The following is a 25,124-nucleotide window of genomic DNA, read 5'->3' as shown; positions in this document are numbered from 1 at the left end:
CTTTTAAATAACTTTTTAAAAAATGTTAACAGATGTATTTTTTTACAGATTTTTTTATTCCGCTCAACAAATTTAAAACGTTTAAAATATTTCCTCATTCGTTTTTGTTCTCCCAGCTGTTGTCACAGAAACACAATAGTATATACAGTATGGACATAACCCATGTTTTAAATGTATTCTACATAAATAATATTATTTTAGAAATATGTGTAACCCAAAGAAGAAACTGAAAAAGAATTTACTTTTTTGAAAGTTATTAACTGTAATCTGATAACAATAATTTAAATTGTAATGAATTGCACTACTTTTGACAAAAAAAGTGATAAGATTACAGTAACTATTTATTTTGTAATCAGATTGCACCCAACACTGGTTATAATGAAGAAGATTTGGATCATATTTAGTCAGTATGTTTACATGTGCTTAAAAAGTTTGATTTCAGTCATACTAAAATAATCATTCATCTGCTTAGCGTAAAACAATGTAAGAAATTTACAGAAATGTAAAGTTTCCATGTTGTGCTGGATGTGTGAGTCTCACTTTTGCTTTAGCTAAATAGTTTTTTCTGTTTTAGTTCTTGTGTCATGATGATATTAGTGATGGGCATTAGCTTCACTACAAATAGCGAAGCTATTAGCTTAACTACATTTCTCAGTAGCACAGTAGCGTCATTCGTTTTTTAAGTATCGTTTCAGAAGCAAAGCTATTTTATTGAGTAACATTGACAAAAGCTACACCACTACATCATGCTGTGTTTACTGACTCCAGTTTTGAATCAGAACTAAAGATGTCTTACTCACAAATTAATCACTCTTTTGAGTCAGTTCTTTACAATGAATTGGCCAACCGTGATAGCAAAGCGGTCTGAATCGGTTCGCAATTTAATCTGAATGACTCAGAAAGCTCGCAAATGTACTGCTGAACCATTTGGAGCAGTTGGTCACTCTCCAAAATACTATGAAATACGTAAAACAAAGATAACGCAGGTTGCAGAGGATATTTATCTACGACAATGGAAACCAAACCTGCAAATGCATCCAGTCGTTTGCTATTGATTAAATATATCTTTATTAAAGGTGCTGTAAGAATTTTTTTTAAGGAAATATATCACTGAAATAAGTGTCCTGAGATATCTCACCAGTCTCTGTGACAGAACTAGACTGTGTAAACTATTTTGTATGTGTTTTCGTGTAGGCTACTAAATGTTTTGACACTCCTTAGGTGGGAAAATGTATTTACATGTAGATTTTTAAGGAATGGAATGCAGAAAATGCTCCTTTTTCCTGAAAGATATCACTGAAATAAGTGTCCTGAGATATCTCACTGGTCTCTGTGACAGCACTAGACTGTGTAAACTATTTTGTATGTGTTTTCGTGTAGGCAATTAAGTGTTTTGTTCTCTCTTTTGGTGGGAAAATGTCTTTACATGCAGTAATTGTTCACAGGCTGCACACTTAAAGGTGCAGTAAGTGATTTTAGCCATTCTGGAACATCTATGGTGTAGTACCATGGTGTAATACGGTTAAGGTTTGGAAGGAGGAGGCAGGAACTGGCTGAACAGTCAAAATAATATTTAATAAGAACTTAAACAAAAAGACACATAGAAAACAAATGCACACATGGCAGCTGCATGTGGCTCTCTCTCTCCCGAACTGCCATGTTCGCTGCCTTTATCCCTCTCCTCCGCTGATTAGCCCGTTTGGGGGCCGAGCGTGCAAAGTTACGACATGGCTCCGCCCTCCTCCTCATCACATATGGTAATCTTTTAAGTATTTAAAATTACCATGTAAATACAATGGTATGTGAATATGGTAATCATTTATCGAAGTACCATGGTAGATCATTCTTTGAATTAGCCTTCCTTAAGGCCCCATGTTAACAGAATAGTATTTAAATATAGCAACCATAAATCAAAGTACTTTGAAGCCCCATGTAAATACAGAATTGTACATAAAAATGGTAATTGTACATAAATGCACTATGGTATTACCATCTGATACCTTCAGATATTAGAGGGTATGCCTAGAAATTTGCCCTTTGAACAGAAGCTTCCAGTACATTCAGAAATACTTTTTAAAAACAGATAGACACATAATTACAGGATAATATTAATTGTACAGTAGGTATGCGGCATTGTTATACAGGAATGTGCAAAGGAAAATATGTTCAAATGGGTATGGGTGTGTTTAGGTAATAGTATGAATATTCATATTGAACACATGGATTTGCATAGGTAGCATGTATACTTATACATGTTTTCTTTTTTCTTCTTTTTTTTACGTGTATTATTTTAAAAGACTAACATTTAACTGTACATTTGTATAGAATGGCTGAGTGTAGTGTCCAACATATTCACATTTAACTTGATAACCAGTGAAAATGTGTCAGGAGTAATAAAACAAAATGTGGATTGTCATATTTAGTGTTATGTATATTGCTTGTATTTTTAATATGCTTTCTAGCTTGGCAAATGTTGATTCGCTTTTGAGCTTTTTTCTATACAGAAGTGGAGAATGCCAGCTAGCTAGGTGTCTGTGAGCCATTTCCAAAGTTACCATGAAGTGCGCACATTCAGCTGAAAAGAGCATGTAATAATAAAATAATAATAATTGATCTATTGTCACACATTATAGTTTATTTCTTAAAAAATATTTGTCAACGGATGTGGAAGGCTAAAAGATAATGTCAAGAAACAATTTTAAGTCACTTGAGGTGGGCGAAATACCGATTACATCGATTTACAGACAGAAATCTGTCAACCACAAGAAACTTTCAATATTTTCACATTGAAGCAAAGTTTGGTAGGGAATGTGCATTTGTGCATTATTTTTCATTTAAATGTGCACTTTCTAGGCATACAGTGCGGGGAGAGTGAAGACACCTAAAGATGCTTAAGGTGAAAACTGACTGAAATTTAAAATGTGAGTGGTGGTGGTGGTGGTGTAGTGGGCTAAAGCACTAAACTGTTAAGCAGAAGGTTGTCGGTTTGATCCCCACAGTCACCACCACTGTGTCCTTGAGCAAGGCACTTAACTCCAGGTTGCTCCGGGGGGATTGTCCCTGTAATAAGTGCTCTGTAAGTCGCTTTGGATAAAAGCATATACCAAATACATAAATGTAAAAATGTAAATATAAAAATGAAAGTAGATTTTGATAGTATTTTATTCAGCAATATTTAAATTTGTTCTGTAAATATTGAAACAAAGAGCTTGCTAATTAATTGTTATATATATATATATATTATATATACATATATACAGCAGACAGTGAAAACATTTGTACTTTTTTGATCATTTATTAAAAAAATTATCTTGAACCATTCACTTATTTATATAAATATATGATGTTATGTTGCTTGCAAAAAAAAAAGTGTAAAAATGTGGCAATACAACTTTGTGGCATGTGATGGCACACCTGGTGAAACTTGTAGTGTAACTTTCTACTTTCTCTGAAGTGTAGGTTTAAGTTTATCTTTAAATTCTTTTGAGTAGCTTGCCCAACACTGCAGAATATGATGTTGATTCCATTCTGCACTCTCATGTATACCTTTCTGTTTGTACATACTATTCAGACAATCTGAAAGACTTTCTGGAAGTGTTTATTTCTTCAGCTTTTGTATCACAACCTTTGCATTTGCAGTGTCAAATTCGCAAGACACAATATGCATGGAAATAAGCCCATGCATCTCTCGAGAATACAAGTACAGTACATTATGGTTTGTGATGAGTTTTCTAATCCCATGGGTCTGAATCACAGAGAGAGATGAAAGTAACTCCACCAGCAAAACAGAGGCTCAGATGGAAGGTAAGTGGCAAACATGATTTCATTTGTATTCACAGCCGTCCCTTTGAAAATGTTTGCTCTTGTGCTATGCATAATGTTACACAATAACAGCCAAAAATTAAGATGGGTTTTCACTCATTAAATGTAAAAATGTAGGCCTATTGATTTTACAAAATAGAAGAAATTCAAGCATTTCATTTCGGTTCGTTCTGAGCAGAAAAGATTTGCTCCGGTTCCTGCATTCCACTGCCTCCTTTCCGATTGTTAACCGGTTAGAGCAATTCTTCTATTTATACATTTTTTTAAATAAATGACAGTATTATGTGCTAAGCATGGGCAATATACCAGTTGTAGTGCTACCAGATCCCTCAAGGAAAAAGAGGACATGGTCTGGAAAAACAAGCTCAAAATAAGGGACTTGTCTCAACCAAAATAAGTGATAATAAGCACCTCCCACCCCTGTGGGGAATTATCAGTATAGATATCATAACAAGCAAAGCATTCACCATATGCACCAGAGAAACTAGCATGCAGCCATCTTGAAATTTCTTTTGGAAATTCCAGTCTAGCGTTATGTAGATATTTATGGTGTTGATGTTAAAGTGTGTTATTATCTAGAAACACACAGGTTATCAAAAGATATCATGAGTATTTTAAAGTTTTCAGGGGATGTCATAACAACTGGAAACAGAGCAGGGATATTTTAAAACAAGAGTACTCCATTCATAAATACACAAAATCTTACCTTTGTTCTGTGGACATACTGATATACATCTGTGCCTTTGAAACTCCACAGGACAACACAAAGTCATTAAAAATATATTTTATGACATCTCTGACCATCTTATCATGTCATTCACCCATCGCCTTTTTGTTGAGTAGATGTTAAACTGGGATGGGGAAGGGGTGCTAATACATTTCTACACAAGTAAATGTTTTATTTTATATTTCATTTAAAAAATCTATTCTTCATCTATTCTTCATCTATTTTCTTTTGGGGGGGGGGTTACTTTGGGTTTTCTTTATCCATTTGACAATCAAGTTTAAAAATGACATTGGACAGTTGACACATTTTACATTTTCACCAATACATTTCGAGATATAAGAAACACACCCCTCCCACGTCCCACTCGAAGATGATGTAAGACAATCTGTCATTGGATGGCTATTGGTAGAGGATTTCTTGGTCTATGAAATCCAAGCAAAAGAAAGGACATGAGGCATGTCAGAAGTTAATGGTCACTTGTCGCTGCTGCAATCCCGCACCATGTACAATAAAAACACTTTTTGTAGAAAAATATTATGAGTACAGTCTTCATCTCAGTGTTCACCATTCAGATCACGCTTCACAAAAACAATTCATTCATTAACCCTTTGACACGTACGATTACACTGGTTTCATCATTCCAGAGTTGTCCCTGGGTTATACAATCAGAAAATGATTAGAAAGTTTGTGTCTAACGTCATCGAGTGGCAATTGTTTTTAATAAAATCTGCTTTCCCACTGTTTACCTGCCACTGCTTTAGAGAGGGACTAGCTAAGCACTTGCCATTTACTGTACATGCCTAAAACAGCTGCTTGAACAATCGTTTCAACCACAGGATGTTTGTTTTATGTTTTAGACATTCAAACTAACACAGAAGAATACAAATTTACTGCTCAATCCACACGCTGTGTTTAATCGCGACAAAATTAACTGAGAACTCACCATATCAGTTGTTGTACTGCTTAGCTGCTGCATAGAAAGAGACTGGATAAGCACTTAATTTAGATGTCTAAAACAGCTGATAGAACTGTCTTTTAACCATAGAATGTTTATTATTATGTTACGAGCATTCAAACAAACACAGAAAAATACAATTTACTGTCCATATCCACACACTGTGTATACTCGCGGCAAAACTAACTCACCAAATCTGTTGAATCTGAAAACCCTGGAGAGGGACTGGCTAAGTGCTTGTCATTTATGTCTAAAACAGCCATTCAAACAGTCTTTTTAAACACATGATAAGATAAATGACGGTCACAGGCATTCAAAGAAACACAAAGGTATTACAATACAAGTTTACTGCTCATATCACAAATTGGTATATGACAGTAGCAAAAAATTATTGAGAAAAAAGAATCACCTTTCAAACATAAAGTTTTATTCACATGAAACAAATATTATGTTGAAAGGCTCTGGACTCTGATGTCTGCATTGCAATGTAAACAAACATGGCCATGGTCACAGCCTATCAATAATTACGTTTATCTTGACAATATTATAATAATAATAAAAGTTATATAAACACACATGTTTGACATATTTGAGAATCTAATAACACATTTTTAATGTAGTAAATAAGATGATGTTTTGTATATAAACTAAGAATCTGAAATAAATGATTGTAATCTCTTCGTATACAAATACATACTCTCTGTAGAGTTGTGGTGAGAAAAATATCATCTCAGAATGCTATTGTTACTGTTAACATTTCATCAAAATTCAATATGTCATTCATTATGCCTCTTGATAAAGCAGAGCCAAGTAACATAGTGCTTCACATCATGCAGACTCAGGACATTTACAACTTACAAGTGAATAACACTCCTTTTGCGCATTTTTGTTCCACAAACAAAACTCTACATGGATGAATCCGTGATGAAGTGGAAGGGTAGGCTGGAATTTCATCAGTTTATACCTGCAAAAAGAAACAGATTTCACATAATTTTTTTTGTGCGTGTGACATGCACACTGAGCATTTGCCAAACATTATTATTTATATCGGGGATCCACCACAGACATTCACCATTAAGAGGAGCTTGGAATCTCTATGTCTGTTGTAATGACCTTATCGCTGCTTTATGTGAGGAAGAATACTGTTATACCAGTCCCACATTCTCCCAGCAATGATACATGGCCTGTGGTTCTGTGGGGGCAAACATGAGAATGACCATGATCACCTGAGAAATGACCAAAGAGAAATCATAGTAATAAAGTAGTAAGTTACTCACCAAGTACATGAGAGCTGTGCAAGACTCCCTTTTGTGTTAGCCCATGTTTTTGTGAAGAACCACTTACTGAAACCTTATTGAGACTGCAAAAGAGAAGGGAATGTTATTATTTATTCATATTATTTACTTACCATTATAATATTTTATTGTTAATGATAATTTTAGTAAAAAAAAGAAAGTAATAAACGCTGCAATGTCTGAGCAGAGCAAAGCCAAAAAGATTACAAAGACAGTGAAGGGGCATGATGGCATTGTACAGTATGACAAAACCTTTGTCATAACGGACTTCAAGACTGTATATGTAGGACAAACATCTTTTAGTCATGCATCTATCAGTCTATGCTTTTTTTTTTTTTTTTAAGTGAAAATGAAGCTTAACATTTAGTCACCAATGTTTAGCCCTCCCATCCTACAAACCATCGAAATTCAATGCTCAAGTAAGGTGAAAATAAAGGCAACAAACACTGTTGGTTAATATGCTTATTATAGCTTACATATATTTGTAATTTTTAGAGGTTTTGAATTGAAATTAAAGCTAAACATATACTGCAAAATGCCTTGTGATTGGCTTATTTTGCGTCCGGACGGAATTTAGACGGTTAAATGTTGTTACATTTCATTTCAAGTGCATTAAAAACTGGGGGGTGACAGTCAGAAAAATGGAACGTGCGTGCGAAAAGGTTAATGTGTAAAACTTTTTAAATTAGCACCAAATTACTGAATGCACCTTTAAAGCAAAGAAATGTGTGATGTAGCCGTTTCCTTCAGAATCAAATCACATGCTTATTATGTTCAATTAAAAGTAGAGAAGCCTCATTTATTGGGCATAAAATTCATTGGGGTGTAATTCCGGAAATTTACTGTAATAAGCCATTTAGACATTTTTTTAAAAAATAAATCACCAGATCATAAGTAACCGGTTACCAAAGTTTTCACTCTGGAATAATTGAAAGAATCTTCTTCCCCCGTTTTTGTTATGTTCTGCAAAAAATTTGGTTCTTTTAAATTTTTCATTTCAGTTCAGTTCTTTCTAACGATTTCAGTCCATGGTGTATATGCATTATAACCATAACCTCCCTTCTTTTTCCCTGTTTTCCTCTCAGAGAAACACTCATAAAATAAACATGCTTTAACAGACAGGCAAACACACAGGCACACATGTAATCTGCACACATATTCGTTCACTCACATAGACGATCAGATAAAGACGGTGTTCCACATTTCATGTTGTTGTTATTGCATCTGATATGCACAGTGATGAATGCACCTAAGCTGATGTGAGTTGGAGCATTTTTGATTTGCTGTTATTATTTATTTGTGAGTGTAATTTTGTTTGCCTGTGTGGCAGAAAGGAAACAGAATTAATTTCCTCTCTGTGGGTTCGGTGTCAGCGTCTAAGCACAGATGAAATATGCTGCACACAAACTTCATGTCATTTTCTCCGCACCCTGCAACATTGTCACCATTTGGTAACCTGAAAACAAATGATCTCTCTCTGGCACAAGTTCAAATTCAATTATAGCAGCCCATAGTAATTATGTGGCGGTATAAAAATAGTAAATGCAAAATATAAATTCACCTAATAATCTTTATTTATGCAGCCCTCATATTAAGCATGTGATCTCTCCATTGTGGTAGTGTGCTGTAAATTAGACTGAACAGCTGTGGATGCACTGTAGAAGAAGAGGCATCAGTGCCATCAATAATGTTCAGAATCAAAATGAGCTTTATTGCCAATTATGCTTACATACACAAATAATTTGTCATGGTTAAAGAAGCTTGCAGTGCAAAGAGAATAAAAAATATATACAAATACAACATATACATACAAACATTTGAAATATACATATATAAATAGTGAAATAATAATTAAAAAATCATGTAGAACAGATAGATATATAGAGGAAACTACAGTGGGCAAATAATGTTGTTCAGATATGTTATGTACAGGTATACAGTTGTTAATTTAATGTATTGTGCAGAAAAGGTAGGATATGTAAAATAAATATAAATGGAATTAAATATGAATGAATAGTTGAATATTAACATGATTGTATTGTCACAATGGAGAGTATTGCGGTCAGTTTAACTGTTCATAATGCCTGAGTGTGCTGTTGCTTAGTGCTCTGTAGCGCCGGCCAGAGGGCAACAGTTCAGAAAGGTAGTGTGATGGGTGAATGTGGTCCAAAGTGATTTTTCCAGCCCTTTTCCTCACTCTGGAGGTGTACAGTTCTTGGAGGGTGGGAGGTTAAGAACCAATAATCCATTTAGCAGTCCGGACAATCCATTGAACTCTTCTGATGTCTGACTTGGTAGCTGAATCAAATCAAACAGTTATAGAAGTGCAGATGACCGACTCAATGACTGCTGAGTAGAACTGGATCAGCAGCACCTGTAGCAGGTTAAACTTCCTCAGCTGGTGAAGGAATACAACCTCTGCTGAGCCTTTTTCACAATGGAGTCAAAGTGGGTCTCCCACTTCAGGTCCTGTGAGATGGTAGTGCCCAGGAACCTGAATGACTCCATTGTCGCCACAGTGCTGTTTAGAATGGTGAGTGGGGTCAATGTTGGGGTGTTCCTCCTAAAGTCCACTATCATCTCCACTGTTTTGAGTGTGTTCAGCTCCAGGTTGTTTTGACTGCACCAGTGAGCCAGCTGTTTAACCTCCCTTCTGTAAGCAGACTCGTTGTCATCTTGGATTCAATAGAATTCATATCTCAATTCTTCTGTGCTTATAAAACAAGGCCAATAATTCACATAATGCAAATCTTTAACAGCTGTATTTTTATATAGTTCAAGATAATGTATTATGTTAGAATGACACTTTAATTAATATGTATATATATATAGAAAATGCCTTCTGTAAAGTTGTTTACAAATTCAAATTCACTTGTGTTATATTTGTCTTAAAGCAGCATACACATCATGTTGCATTTCTTAAGTGTGACTCTTCCGGGGCTCTGACCCACAACATTACTTTTCCACCCAGAGATCTAAATTATTCTCTTCCACAACTCTGAAAAATAGCTTCTTTACTGCAGAGACCTTAGAAAACTCACAATTCAGCTTTGTACCATTGTGTAAAGCTGTAGAGTCAAAATTCAGCCACAGACCTCATAGAGATCAGGTATTCTTCGCTTAATGCATGGATTCATGCGCAGCAGTAATATTCTCTGGCTGTTTGGTCTGTGTGATTAGCTGAATTAATATTCACTCTGACATGCTCTCATTATGAGCCACTGAGGTCTTTGATATCTTCTGCCTTTGTAATGCAATAAATTTGAAATGTCACTGAATCCAATTTTGGCTGATCTCAAAGGTCAGAGGAAGGGCCTGATTTATCTGGCACAATAAATGTACACATTCTGAAATTTAAGCATATGTGTAAATATTTAAATGGTCAAAATACTTCCAAACTTCCACATAAAAAAATTATAAATAAATAATAATAAAACTCTTAAGAATATTCAATATGTCTTCACTGTAATTAACAAGCATTGCTGCAGTCTTCAATAATCATATGACACTTTCATATGACCAAACTCAATGGCTTGAATATTTAAAATTAAAATTTCATAAGGGCGTAACATATAAGTGAGTAAGAAAATATAAAGGCATTTAATCTCCTAATGGGCTTGGTATAGCTGATGCTTTAAGATCTCAGTATTTCTAAATTGATGCATTCGAATCTGAATAGCCCGCAAAAATAAAGTCACTTTGGATCAGAGTTGGATAAATTTACTCTATGCTCTACTTAAATACTTAACTTACAAATAATGATTCCATGAAATTTGAGTCTCTTCCCTCACCCCCACTCCCTTATCATGGCTGATACTGCAGTATGCATTGTGGATATGCTGTCTTTGCATTTTACGTAGAGCCATCGAGAGATAAAAGATAAAAGTCCTTTCTTTTTCTCACTACCCCCTTTCCCATCTGTCTCACACCTTCTTTCTCTGCCAATTCAGTTGTCTTTGTACTGTGAAAATGTAGGTAATGTTTTTCTGCAATGTTGAATTGTGCTAGGTTATATTGGAAATTACATAATTTGCAAGAGAGAACTCACAAGGACTGAATAATTATTTTTAAAAAATTTGCATTATTCAAATCTAGTCATTGTACAAATCAAAGCAATGTGCCTTCTATATGTTTGTGCCATTATTAAGAATGTTTAATAGTTTAAAATAAATGTTACCTGCTGTTAAATTACACACAGTCAAGCAACTTAAAGATGATTTGTGATTACAATAAATGAATTCCCATTAGTAAAAATAGGGCAAGTGTGTGCATTGGCGTGGGAGTGGGAGTCAAGATTATACTTCAGAACTGTGTGACCAGTAATGCATGGCAACCTTTTCTTTACACTTATAATTGTTTATTGTTACATCAAATTCATGTATGGTTCTGCTTACTTTTTTGATAAGGACGTGGTATTTTATTGCATTCATAAATAGAAGAACATTGCTAATTTCTAGGAATAGTGCCCTGAAACTTCAACTCCCTGCATACTGACAAATATGGAGTCATTACAACACCACTTAGTAATCCATTTATCTCCTAATTTCTAAAGTTATAAAATGTGTATAGCTATGTTTTCATCAATGTTTTTTATGCGCATTTTGGGATATGGAAACACCAATTTGTGAATAAAACCTCCAAAAATGTGCATAAAAAATGTGTACACTTGCTTGAGGTGGATAAATATTTTATTTGATAAGAAGAAATCTGCACCAACTGAATAAACTCCTATTGAAGATGTAGATGAAGATAAAAAAAGTCATGTGACCGAATATTTAGTTCATAACTGGACTAACCACTGCACCAATCCTTGGCTTTGGTCAACCTCACTGTAAAATATAAAAAGTTGAGTAAACTTTAAAAAGTAAGTCAACCAGCTGAACAGCATTTTTGAGTTTACTCAACTTCAGGCAAATTAGTTCTGCCAATTTAACAATTCCAGTTGGATGTCAAATTCCATGAACTTAATACAAAAAGTTCAGCGAACTCAAAAATATAATTGATCATTAAGTTCAATTAGCTACTATTTATAAGTACAGCTGTCCATATTTTCAATATTTTTGAAAACAATATAATCTATATATATATATTTTTAAGTAGATCTATATTTCAATATAAGATCATGTATCAGCCCTACCGAGAGACCAAATAGTTGATCTAACTTAAATGGTGGTGTAGGTTACAAGTACTTTTAAAGATTTAATCATCTTTATAAATATAAGATACTTCATCAAAGTGAACACAAATTACCCTAATGGTGACTTTAAACAAAACGTGTCGGGTTACTTAACTGTAACCCCTGTTCCCCTGGAAAAAGCGGAACGAGATAATGCACTGACTTAGCGCTTTGGGAACAACTTTAGGTGTGACCAGCTGTGAATATGTGCAACACGTCAATGAAATTGACCAGAATTTATAGCCTCTGCTGGTGACATCATTGGATGCAGGGCCTTAAATAGATGTGTCACCGGTGCATCATCAGGTATTTTGTCTGAAGAGCAGTCTTGGGGTATCCCAGTGTGGCAATGAAGTGCAGCATCTCATTCCGCTTTTATCAGGGAACAGGGGTTACAGTTAAGTAACCCAAGACGTTCCTTATCAAAAAGCTACACTTTGATGCTGCGCTTTGGGAACGAGAACACGCCGCCACACTGTTGATGTCTGGACCCCTTACGGTTGTGTAGTGTGCTCACAAGACCGCGAGAGGTCTCAGACATGAGCTTGTGATGTTGACTCAAGGACATAAGAGCCCGGAGTGGCATGAACATCCAAACTATAAAATCTTATGAATGTGTGCGGAGGCGAGCCGTCGAGGAGAGACATTATCTCCGAGAACCATACCCTGTTCGGCCAGTGTGGCACTATCAGTAAGAGGCAGGACCCTTGCTAGTGAACTCTGGCCAAGACTACCGGGAGCAGAGAAACCGGGAAAAAGCATACAGGTGCATTCTGGGCCATGTATGTGCCATCACGTCCAGACCCAGGGGGGCTGGGTGTCTCAGAGAGAAGTAGAGGGACATTGCACTGTCTGTTGGGAGGCGAAGAGGTCCACTTCTGCTCTTGTAAAAATCTCAACCAGATTTGTTCCTCTACCTCGGGTTGGAGTTTCCACTCCCCCGTCTGTATTTTCTGTCTGGACAGTAAATCTACTCCCATTCAGGCATCCAGGGATATAAGCTGCTCTGATTAACTGGAGCTTGCCCTGGGCCCAAAGGAGAATCTGCCATGCCAGTCTGTTCAGCTGGCATGAATGTAGACCTCCTTGATGGTTTATGTAAGAGACTACCGCTGTGTTGTCCACCTGCAAGACATGGCAGCCTCTGGAGGAAGTATTTCAGGGCCAGAAATACACCCATCAACTCGAGACAGTTAATGTGACAATTGAGCTGACGACCCTCCCATTCCCCTTGATCTGGACGATCACTTAAGACTGCTACCCATCCCGTCAGGGAGGCATCTGTTGTTAGCAACCTGCGATGGCAAGACGCTCCTAGATTGGGACCCAAATTGAGGAACCGGGTTCTGAACCACATAGAAAGGGTACGTAGCATGCGGCGTGTAACCCTTATCAGCTTAGGGGATTGGCCCTTGGATGAAATCCCCTGGCTTTGAGCCACAACTGAAACGGTCTCATGTGCAGAAGGCCCAAAGGGATCACCGAGGACGCAGATGCATTGAGACCTAGTATTCGTTGGTACTGACGAACAGTGCAACCTTGGCCTAGCCTGACTTTGCTCAGGGTGTTCTGAATGGACATGATTCGAGTGGGAGACAATTGTGCCCGCACCGCGTTCGAATTCCATACAACGCCCAGATAGGTAATTCCCTGAGTGGGAGAGAGAATGCTCTTTTTGACGTTGAGTCTCAGACCCAGAGAAACCAGATGAGTTAAAATGATATCCCTGTGCTTTAATGCCAGTTCTTGTGACAGTGCTAGTATCAGCCAGTCGTCTATGTAATTTAGAATGCAAATGCCCCGGAGTCGCAAAGGAGCCAGTGCTGCATCCATGCATTCCGTGAATGTGCGGGGTGATAAGGCTAGACCGAATGTAAGAACCCGATATTGGAACGCTTCGCCCCCGAAAGCGAACCTCAAGAACTTCTGTGTTGTGGCAGACTTTCTGTATGAATGTACGCGTCCATGATATCGATCGTGACCAACCAATTGCGATGTTGGATTTGAGATACGACCGTCTTGACGGCTAACATCTTGAACTTGATCGCCCTCAGAGCAATTCAAGCCTCGAAGGTCTAAAACCGGACACAACCCCCCACCCTTCTTGGGAACCAGGAAGTATCTTCTCTGAGATGGTTATCAATTCTGACACTTCTTGTTATGGGGATGTCAAGTGTCCCGTGTCCTGGACTACCAACTTTCCGCTGGAAACCGCTAACTCCCGAAACACCAGAGGTGGCGGGAATGGAGTGGTTTTGTGGGGGTATCGGGAGGGTACAGGTGGATGTTTCATGTGACCCGTCCCAAGGGGGGACTACCCCCACAAGGCTGGGTGCAAAACCGTCAGGGTTTTTCCCTTTTTAGAAATAACTGCCCTGAGTTCTTGCTTTGGGGACTGCTGAGGGCGACGAACCAGCCTCCAGTCTTTACGAGGGGGAGCACGATTCGCCACGCTTTCTTTTTGAGCCTCCCATCTAGAAGGACCGGAGCGGGGCGGGGCTGGGTGGCCGACGGCCCATCCCCCTGAGTGCTGCGAGGAAGGAATTGCCCGAAGGCTTCCTCATGGATTTTTGCCTCCTGGATCCTGGTGATAACTACATTCATAGTGTCACCAAATAAGCCAGAAGGCAAAACCGGGGCATCGAGAAGGAAAACTTTTCCTTATCTCTGATGCCCGACAGGTTGAGCCTTAAGTGTCTCTCAGTGCTGACTAAAGTAGACATAGACAGGCCAATGGCACGAGTCGTCTGCTTGGTCGCACGGAGAGACAGATCCGTGGCTCGACGAAGCTCAGAAGAGGCACCGAAGCACGCTTCAGGCTCACGAGAAGGATCAGCTGGATCTGGGGAGAGAGCGAGTGATAGGGTCGGACCCATCTCTCGCTCCTCAGCCAGATCAGTGCGAGAGCCCCACGATGAAAGAGTGGGTGCTGGCTCTTGGAAGTAAGCGAGATGAGTGCGAAGCATTTTGACTGAGAACAGATCACAATGCTCACACCCGCCCCAACGCAAGAGCAGCATGCTCTTCCCCCAAACATACAAAACAAAACTGACGTGTGTCCCTCTCAGCCATAGAGCGTAAACAAGGGAACACACACCACTTGCTCTGTCTTTTCAGACATTTTCTATTTTTTTTAGAGGAAAGCTAAATTTTCTGCACACTGCCTAACCAAATCTAACTCCTAACAGAGGAAAGTAGAAAGTTTCTGACAGGCTCATGAAGCACACACACACAGAGGGATCTGAAGACAAAAGATCTGACGATGCACCTGTGACACATCTATTTATAGCCTTGCTACAGGTGCATCCAATGATGTCACCAGCAGAGGCTATAAATTCTGGTCAATTTCATTGATGTGTTGCAAACATATTCACAGCTTGTCACACCTAAAGTTGTTCCCAAAGCGCTAAATCAGCGCAGCATCAAAGTGTAGCTTTTTGACAGGGAACACAACTTTTTACAGCAAAACATAATTAAAAACACATAAAGAGCAAAAACAAATATTATTTCAATTCAGATTAAGTCATAAGTAGGCACACTTTGACAAAAAACACATAAATTCAAGAGCAGGGGATTGTGGGTAGTGTCTTCCGCCACAATGCTTCTCCAGTGGGCATGCTCAGTAGCAGACACAACGTGAATTCATATATAGTTCTCAGCCTTACAAGGTTCCCTTAGATTTGGACACATGAATTTGCAAGACCTTTCCATGACTTTAACAAATGGATAACATCATTAAAGATACGAGTCAAAATCAAAGATTTAAATTCCCACATACTTCCTGATTTTCTGTGGTAGAGCCTGGCTTTACAGACTTACAACAGTGAAATTTAAACTTCCATATCACAGTGGTGCACAACGTTTCAAATAGGGGTGTGTTGGAGGGTCAGTGATCAAACTGAGCATGCTCAAAATCCTGTAGGTTCTACCTTCACCAACAGACTTGATATTGTATGTGCTCACTGTTTAAAAATGTAAGTTGCTCTGACTTAAATGGCATAAAAGTTGACTTAATTGATTATTTTAAATAAACTCACTTCAATAGACTTTTAAAATTGAGCTTGTCTGACAAATTTAAGTTGGACTTTTTACAGTGCTGAAAACCTAAAAGCTATATAGATTTTGCAGACAAACAAGTTGTAGACAATCTTGAACTGTACCACAGAGCAGGTATATTAACACTTTTGAAAAATATAAATTAGGTACGCACGGTAAAGTCATTAGGACAGAGAAACACACATATTGCACTCCCAAAACGGTGTAATGCGCTGACGCTTCCAGACATGAGACACAGTTCTTTACAGTGTTTTGTTTGTATGCTATAAACTGTAAGTATTCAATTTTTTTTTTAAAAAAGAGTAAGAGTAGAGTTTACCTGGATGTGAAGATTTTGTTCTTTTGAACACAAGGGAAGGAAACGCTGCTTTATTTGCAATTTATTCTTGCGATATTCCGATTTTTTGCAAAAATGTTATTTGCAACATGGATGGAAACATAGTTTCACCTTACTCCAAAATGTCACTGACTGTAGTACAGAAACTTTCTTAATCCAAAATGTACAGGAAAAAAAAAAACATGGTCTGTGGCAACATTAGTCTGATGAGTAATTAGTGAGTGGCTTTGATGAATTTGAGGGACAGAGCATTATATTATTCTCAATTAAAACCTGTCCTCCAAAGCATTACTTATTTTAACACTCCTCATTCATACTAATTAGCTGGAGCCTTCATTGCCTCTGAGCTGAGAGGACATTTCAATATCCCATTAAAGCATAAGCAGATAGTGGCGTGATTGACACTGTGAAAGTTCGGAAGTAATTACATTATATGCCTCAGTGTGCCTTTCTATCAGCACATAATGACATGTTTCAATTAGCCTTGACTTTCTTTTTCTTTTACCTTTAACTTTGATTATATCTCTCTCTTATTCCTTTGCATGTAATACAGAATATTTAATTAAGTAGACAGATGGACAGAGAGATGACAAATGGACATTTGGATAGATGGAAAGATCTGCACCTGGGTAGTTCCGACCCCGATGTGTTGCAGGAACTGCGCTCTGCCACCGGCCTCGCTCTCAGAGCCATGAAGGTCACAGCGCAGGCACACGGGTGGGCGATGGCCACCCTCGTGGTCCAGGAGCATCACCTCTGGCTGAACATGGTCGAGATGCGCGACATTGTCAAGTCATGCTTTCTCAATGCCCTCGTCTCCCAGCGTGACCCCTTCGGCGACACCGTCGGCAACTTCGCGCAGCAGTTTTCGTCGGTATAGAAGCAGATGGCACATCTTTCAGCGGCACCGCCAAACCAGCGCACCCCGCCTGCTCGCCGAGGGTGTCCCCCTGTGGCTAAACACCTCAACCCGGGTTGCACCACCTCAACCCGGGCCCAGCTCTCAGCCCCAGCATCGAGCACCTTGCAGGCGGCGTACGCCCCCCGTCTCCAGGAGCCCTTCCAGGACCAGGAAAGCTCCGAAGCGCTCCTGAGACAGGGACTAGGCAGTCAGACGTTCGCTCCGGTGTTGATACCAAGACCACTTCGTCCCCTGGTGGAGGGCCGGGAGGAGAATCCTTGTTTCATTTGCCGCACTGCCTTTGTGCTGCGGCACCCACATTCTCAATAAAGAGTGATTTCCTCACTCCCTGGGTCATCCAGCCGAAGCGCGCCATTCTCACGGCATCTTAGCCCCAAAACTGTACAGTCCTGGCTCCCTGGACGCAGTTCCCTCGCCTCCGACGCCTCTCTAGGACTTCTTCCTCAGTCTCTAACCTGCCCCCTGAGGGGTGCGCGGAGCAAGGTAAGTGCTTTGAGTCTTTTCTCAGCGCCCAAGCCTCGGGACGCTCTTCTGCCTCCTGATACGCTATTACCTACTCCCCCTCCCGCCGTGAAGCCCTGCCCGATATGTCACAAGCGATCGTCCCATTAGTGCCCATGTATGGAGTTTGGATGGGTGGCTTTCACTTCCCAATCCATCGTGCTGGCTGGCCAGGACCATCCGACTCGGCTACGTGATTCAGTTTGCCAGGCTCCCGCCTCGTTTCAGCGGTGTTCGCTCCACTTCTGTGCATGGCGAGAAAGCCAGCGCCTTACGAGCAGAGATCACGACCATGCTCCTCAAGGATGCGATAGAGCCCGTCACTCCAGCCGAGATGGAGAAGGGTTTCTACAGCCCATACTTCATCGTACCCAAAAAAAGTGGCGGGTTGCGACCAATCTTGGACCTGCGAGTTCTGAACCGGGCCTTAAACAAACTCTTACCTGCGTTTGACAGCTAGATTGGTTCGCGGCTGTAGACCTGAAGGACGCATACTTCCACGTCTCCATTCTCCCTCGACACGACCCGGTGTACAGTACAAGGTCCTCCCCTTCGGCCTGTCCCTGTCCCCTCGCGTCTTCACGAAGATCGCAGAGGCAGCTCATGCCTCGCTAAGGGAAGTGGGCATCCGCATACTCAACTACCTCGATGACTGGCTCATCCTGGCTCACTCACTCGTTACTGTGCGCTCACAGGCACCAGGTGCTCAGGCACCTCAGCCGTCTAGGGCTTCAAGTCAACTGGGAAAAGAGCAAGCTCGTCCCGATTCAGATCATCTCTTTTCTCGGCATGGAGTTAGACTCAGTCTCAATGACAGCACATCTCACCAACGAGCACGCTCAGTCAGTGCTCAGGTGCCTCGTTCTCTTTGAGCCCGGCACAGCGGTTCCTCTAAAATAATTCCAGAGGCTCCTGGGGCATATGACATCCTCAGCCACGCCGCTCAGGTTGATGCATATGAGACCGCTTCAGCACTGGCTACAGACTGGAGTCCCGAGATGGGCATGGTGCCACAGCACATACCGTGTGACAATCACACATTCTTGCCATCAGACTTTCAACCCTTGGCATGCTGCCGCTGGCCTCTGGACAGGACCCCGGCAGCGTTGGCACATCAACTGCCTAGAGTTGTTGGCTGTATCTCTTGCCCTACGGAGGTTTCTCCCACTAATCCGGGGCAAGCACGTCTTGATCCATTCAGACAGCACCGCGACAGTAGCATGCATTAATCGCCAAGGCTCTAATTATATGTCACAACTCGCCCGCCATCTCCTCCTTTGGAGTCAGCCGGGACTCTGCACGCCACTCACATCCCTGGCAACCGCAACAAGATGGCGGACGCACTGTCGCGGCAGGTTTCACACAACAGATAGTGGAGGCTCCAACCCCAGGTGGTCCAGCTGATATAGGGACCAATTCGGCAAGGCACAGATAGCTCTCTTTGCCGCTCTGGTACTCCCTGACAGGAGCTTCTCTTGGGACAGACTCGCTGGCACACAGCTGGCCCCGGGGGCTGCGCAAGTATGCATTTCCCCCAGTGAGCCTTATTGCACTGGTGCTGTGCAAGATAAGGGAGGACGAGAAACAGGTAATCCTGGTGGCCCCTTACTGGCTCACGGATCTTACGCTCCTCGCGAGAGCACCTCCCTGGAAAATTCCCCTGAGGAAGTTCCTTTTATCTCAGGGATAGGGCACCCTCTGGCACCCGCACCCAGATCTCTGGAACCTCCACGTCTGGCCCCTGGACGGGATGCGGAATTTCTAGTGGATCTACCACCTGCAGTCATAGACATGATCAACCAAGCCAGAGCTCCCTCCACCAGGCAACTTTATGCCCTAAAGTAGTGCTTGTTCGTGAATTGGTGTTTTTCCTGAGCCGAAGACACACAGAGGTGCGCAGTTCGGTCAGTGCTTTCATTCCTGCAGGAGAGGCTGAAGGGGAAGCTGTCCCCCTCCGCCTTGAAGGTGTATGTAGCTGCTATCGCAGGCCACCATGACGCAGTATATGGCAAGTCCCTAGGTAAGCACAACTTGATTATTATGTTCCTGAAAGGTGCCCGGAGACAGAACCCTCCCCGCCCTAGCCTATTCCCCTCCTGGGATCTCTCAGTGGTCCTTTCGGGCCTCAGAGACCCCCCTTCGAGCCACTTGATTCAGTTGAGCTCAAGGCCCCCTACCTGAAGACGGCCCTCCTGATCTTGTTAGCCTCCATCAATAGGGTTGGGGACCTGCAAGCGTTCTCTGTCAGCGGCACCTGCCTAGAGTTCGGTCCGGCACATTCTCACATTATCCTGAGGCCGCGACCGGGCTACGTGCCCAAGGTTCCTACAACCCCCTTCAGTGACCAGATTGTGATCCTGCAAGTGCTGCCCCGGGAGGAGGCAGATCCAGCTCTTTTGTTGCTGTGTCCGGAACGTGCTTTGCGTATCTATTTGGACCACACGCAGAGCTTTAGATGTTCTGAGCAGCACTTTGTCTGCTTCGGCGGATGGTGGAAAGGGAACTCTAGCATGCAGTAGCCTGCTTGCACCTGTCTCGACAGTTCACGTAACACGGTCAGTGCATGCCGTTTTTATATGGGACCCCTTGTGTCACTTCATTCGACACAATGTCGAGTGAGTGACAGAAGGGGAACGTCATGGTTATTTTTTTTACTTCCTTTCCCCGAGGGAAGGAACGAGACATTGTGTCCCTCCTGCCACAGCACTAGACCTACCACTGTAAACGGCAGTAAATTATTTTCGCTCCTCAGTGCAAAATCCTGACTGGCACTCGCTGCCCCGCTTGACATTGGCCTTTTCTCAGGTTCAGAGGTACGTTTGGCATCCCAGGAAGACCCCTTGTGTCACTTCATTCGACACAACGTCTCGTTCCTTCCCTCGGGGAAAGGAGGTTACAAAAGTAACCATGACTACATACATACACTAAGTTAACTGTGTCTTTAAGCAGCTTGTAAAATTCCAGAAAATTATGTCAAGCCTTTAGGCAATCAGCCAATTAAACTCTGATAGGCTAATTGTAGTCAATTGGAGGTGTATCTGTGGATGTATTTTAAGGCCTTCCTTCAAACTCAGTGTCTCTTTGCTTGACATCATGGGAAAATCTAAATAAATCAGCCAAGACCACAGAAAATAAAAGGTTCTGGTCTGGTTCATCCTTGGGAGCAATTTCCAAATGCCTGAAGGTACCACGTTCATCTGTACAAACAATAGTGTGCAAGTATAAACACCATGGGAACACACAGTCATCATACCGCTCAGTAAGGAGACACATTGTGTCTCCTAGAGACTAATGTAGTTTGATGCAAAAGTGCAAATCAATCCCATAACAACAGCAAAGGACCTTGTGAAGATGCTGGAGGAAACAGGTAGACAATTGTATAAATCCACAGTAAAATGAGTCCTATATCGGCTTCACCTGAAATGTGGCTCAACAACTACTCCAAAACTGCCATAACAAATACAGACTACAGTTTGCCAGTGCACATGGGGACCAAGATCTTACCTTTTGGAGAAATATCCTCTGGTCTAATGAAACAAAAATTGAACTGTTTGCCTATAATGACCATAATTATTTTTGGATGAAAAAGGGTGAGGCTTGCAAGCCGAAGAACACCATCCCAACCGTGAAGCATGGGGGTGGCAGCATCATGTTGTGGGGGTGCTTTGCTGCATGAGGGACTGGTGCACTTCACAAAATAGATTGCATCATGAGGAAGGACAATTATGTGGATATATTGAAGCAACCTCTCAAGACAGCCAGGAAGTTAAAGCACGGCCACAAATAGGTCTTCCAAATGGACCCCCAAGCATACCTCCAAAGTTGTGGCAAAATGGCTTATGGACAACAAAGTCAAGGTATTGGAGTGGTCATCACAATGCCCTGACCTCAATCAGATAGAAAATGTGTGGGCAGAACTGAAAAAACAGTGCAAGCAAGGAGGCAAACCTGACTCAGTTACACCAGTTCTGTCTGGAGGAATGGGCCAAAATTCCAGCAACTTGTGTGGAGCTTGTAGAAGGCTACCCAAAACATTTGACACAAGTTAAAGAATTTAAAGGCAATGATATCAAATACTAACAAACTGTATGTAATCTTCTGACCCTGAATGGGAATGTGATGAAAGAAATAAAAGATTAAATAAACCATTCTATCTACTATTATTCTGACATTTCATATTCATAAATAAAGTAGTGATCCTAACTGACCTAACACAGTTAAAATGTATTTGGCTAAGGTGTATGTAAACTTCTGACTTCAACTGTAGTTTAACACATTGAATAAACAGTAGAAGAAGAGGAAGTAGGAATGTGAATTCGGTTACCCTATAAACATGTCATAAATCATTTCAAATGACCTTGTGTTTATTTTACACTGCATTCTCTGTGTAGGACTGTGAGAACTGGGCCAGTGCTAAGCAAGCACTGTAGTCAGCTATGCTCAAAATCTACTAATATTAGATTTGTACTTTACATATCGCATTCACTATAATGTGATCAAAAGGTTCAAATAATCTCTCATTAGTGTTCTTATTCTGAAATTTGTTTAGAATACTGGCTCCGGAATCAAGTTTTCCACATATAGCACGGTTGCCAAACACTGTTAAGACATTTTTCAGATTTTTTATGTCAATACGTTTTCAGGTTTTCATCCTTAAAACACTCCTGTGAGTAGAACTACTTTCTTTAGCCATGGATTCAGCATCTTGCTTTGAAACAGCTCAGGCCTTGTTTGCTAGTTTGAAAGCATCACTTTAGAACAAATAAAGGAGGCTTTGGCTGCTTTTAAGCACTTATTGGAGTAACAAGGTAGTGTGTGTGTGTGTGTGTGTGTGTGTGTGTGTGTGTGTGAGAGAGAGAGAGAGAGAGAGAGCTCTCTGTCGTGTATGAGATTATCTGCATCTGCTGCAGCTCTCTTCATCTGTGTTTGTCAATAACATCGCTTCAAATCACAAAGCTATTAGTTTAACAACAATTCTCAGTAGCAGAGTTGTACTGTCGCCATTCTTATTCATAGCTTTTCGGTTTCTAAACTGCTTTATAAACTCTTGGTGTGCATTGAAATCAAGGCTCTGTGTGTTGCCCAAAAGTGCCTATGTGTGTGCATATGTATGTACCTGTGGGTGAGAGAGAAAGAGAGAGAGAGAGCAGGAGCACAAGGGAGCTTTCCACAGATAATTTCGGTTATTATAAAAAAAAATTCATTCTTATCTGGTTTTATTAACCAATATCTTTGTTTTATATGGTTATTTTGCTGTAGTAGCCAGTATCGCTCTTTGAAATGACTGAAAACATTTCACAAAGTGATATGGAACCGTAATGCGGTCAAGCTATGGAACCATAATGCGGTCCGGGAACTACTTCATAGCCTTGCGTTTACTAAAAATAACCGCACATCTTAGAATGTCCATCAACCAGTCAGAATCAAGCATTCAACAGCTCTGTGGTACAAGTTCTTGTAAATCATTCCTTGAATCGAAAAAATGTTCTTTAAATAACTATCTGAAGACAGGTACACACAACATTACATATATACTGCATGGGAAAAGAGGCTAAAATGAATGATTACTATCTCAGGGTGGGACAAAACTATAACTCGGGCATTTTTATGGCAGCATGGGACATAACTAGTTCTAAACACAAATATTAGATTTAACTAAGGTTAAAAGCTATCAGAAAGATCTGATCCAAATATAAACAAAGTGTTGACTATATTAGAAAATTGTTTATGTCAAAATCTTTGTTTATATTATGTGCTAAGAGCAATTTATTGCTGTCCATCTTTAGGAACATGTACTTTTCTAAGTCTTGTAAAGAAAGAGAGCAACATAAATTACATTTAGCTGGATGTTAGCCAGGATTCTGAAAGGCAGCCTGTCTCCCTCTTTTCTTTCATTCTCACTCTCTTTCTCTCTCTTGTACCCATTCTTTTTTACACATTTTCCTTCAATCAGTGAGTCCCTGTTCCTCAAACCACACACAAAACTTCCCAAACTTTACTGATTATTTTTCTTCGACTATGTTGTTGAATGGTAGCAATTATTCAGTCTTAAGAAGTGGTTCTGAGTGTTAAAATCCTCAGTAACAATTCTGTCACACTCCCACCAATAATAAGTGGCTGAAATGAACAAATCCTAAAGCCTGCATGTTAAAGGCTGAGTGCCAGCTTGTACTGTCAGCCTTTGGATCCACTGTAAAACCAGCCGTGAGGTTATTTTCTGGAAAAACAGACCTCCACATATGGTGCCTTGCTTGCAAACCAAACTACTTTTTATAGCATGTATTTTTCTTTCTTTCTTTCTTTCTTTCTTTCTTTCTTTCTTTCTTTCTTTCTTTCTTTCTTTCTTTCTTTCTTTCAAACATGGCACTATAGAGAACAAAGTCTTGTGCTCCACTTGGTGTGTCTCTCTTTCTTAATGTTCCTACTCTAGATCCCATTTAGTCCAATGTTCCACTTTGTGGTTGGAGCATAACTATGTATTTGCAGGTTCCTGTTTTTACATTTACAGAAATGGATACTGTTGTCTCTTACTAAGAGACTGTAAGACATTTTTTGTGTGTACACACACATATATAATCATACATACATTATTTTGCTGTAAAACTGCACTCCTGTCTCTTATCACACTTAAAAACCTTCTCACAATAGACAAACCCTGGTTATTTATTCTGATAGTTTAAGGCTGTGAAGAAGCTGGAGGGGAAAGTAAAAACAAAGCACAATACTATAAAAAAAACTGAATAAAAAAGAGAGGTAGAAAAACAAAGCTGCAGGATAGGGCTCTGTTCTTTTTCTCCCTGCCATTGGCAGAGAATACCTGTGTTCAGAGTTATTTAGAGTGATCAGGTGCAATGAGGTGGGTCGGTGCTGGTGCACACAGACACATGTTTCTGTGCAGTTTGACATAATTGCTATTCTCTTTCCCATTTGGCATCTCTGTAACATCAGTCAGAGAGAACCAGGCCAGTCACAACTGTCATGCATAAAGGTAGGGCCAAAGTTATTACTCCCGATTTTATAACCAAGAATAACTCAGATAAATATGCGACAGAAGAAACTGCAAATTAATTTAATAATTATTTTGCAAATATTGGCTCAAATTTAGTACAATACATCCCAGACGAAAATATTGATGGTAGTATTATTCCACATAGTGTAAACAGCATTTTCCTTGAGAGGGTACAAGCGAGTGAAATTTTGAAAATTGTTTATGAATTTGCAAATAAAAAGTCAAATGATTATATAGATATGAATATGTCACTGATAAAGCAAATAATAGACGTTATTGTTGAGCCTTTTACTTATATTTGTAATTTGTCATTCACTACAGGGA

At 40.3% G+C, this 25,124-nt stretch overlaps 1 long non-coding RNA gene across 1 annotated transcript in view; it reads right to left on the bottom strand.

The window, feature by feature from the left end:
• Positions 1-6,574: 6,574 nt before the first annotated feature.
• Positions 6,575-25,124, bottom strand: part of LOC127618628 (uncharacterized) — a 66,578-nt gene continuing 48,028 nt past the window's right edge. Inside the window, exons 2-3 of the long non-coding RNA XR_007967466.1 lie at positions 6,782-6,864; positions 6,575-6,696 (exon numbers count right to left, since the gene is read on the bottom strand). This is a non-coding gene — a long non-coding RNA (uncharacterized LOC127618628). The remainder of the gene's footprint in view (positions 6,697-6,781; positions 6,865-25,124) is intronic.

This window comes from Xyrauchen texanus, chromosome 2, assembly GCF_025860055.1.
Source record: "Xyrauchen texanus isolate HMW12.3.18 chromosome 2, RBS_HiC_50CHRs, whole genome shotgun sequence".
Lineage (NCBI taxonomy): Eukaryota > Metazoa > Chordata > Actinopteri > Cypriniformes > Catostomidae > Xyrauchen > Xyrauchen texanus.
Note: the sequence above shows the minus strand (reverse complement) of the source record. Positions and strands in the feature narration are given on the sequence as shown.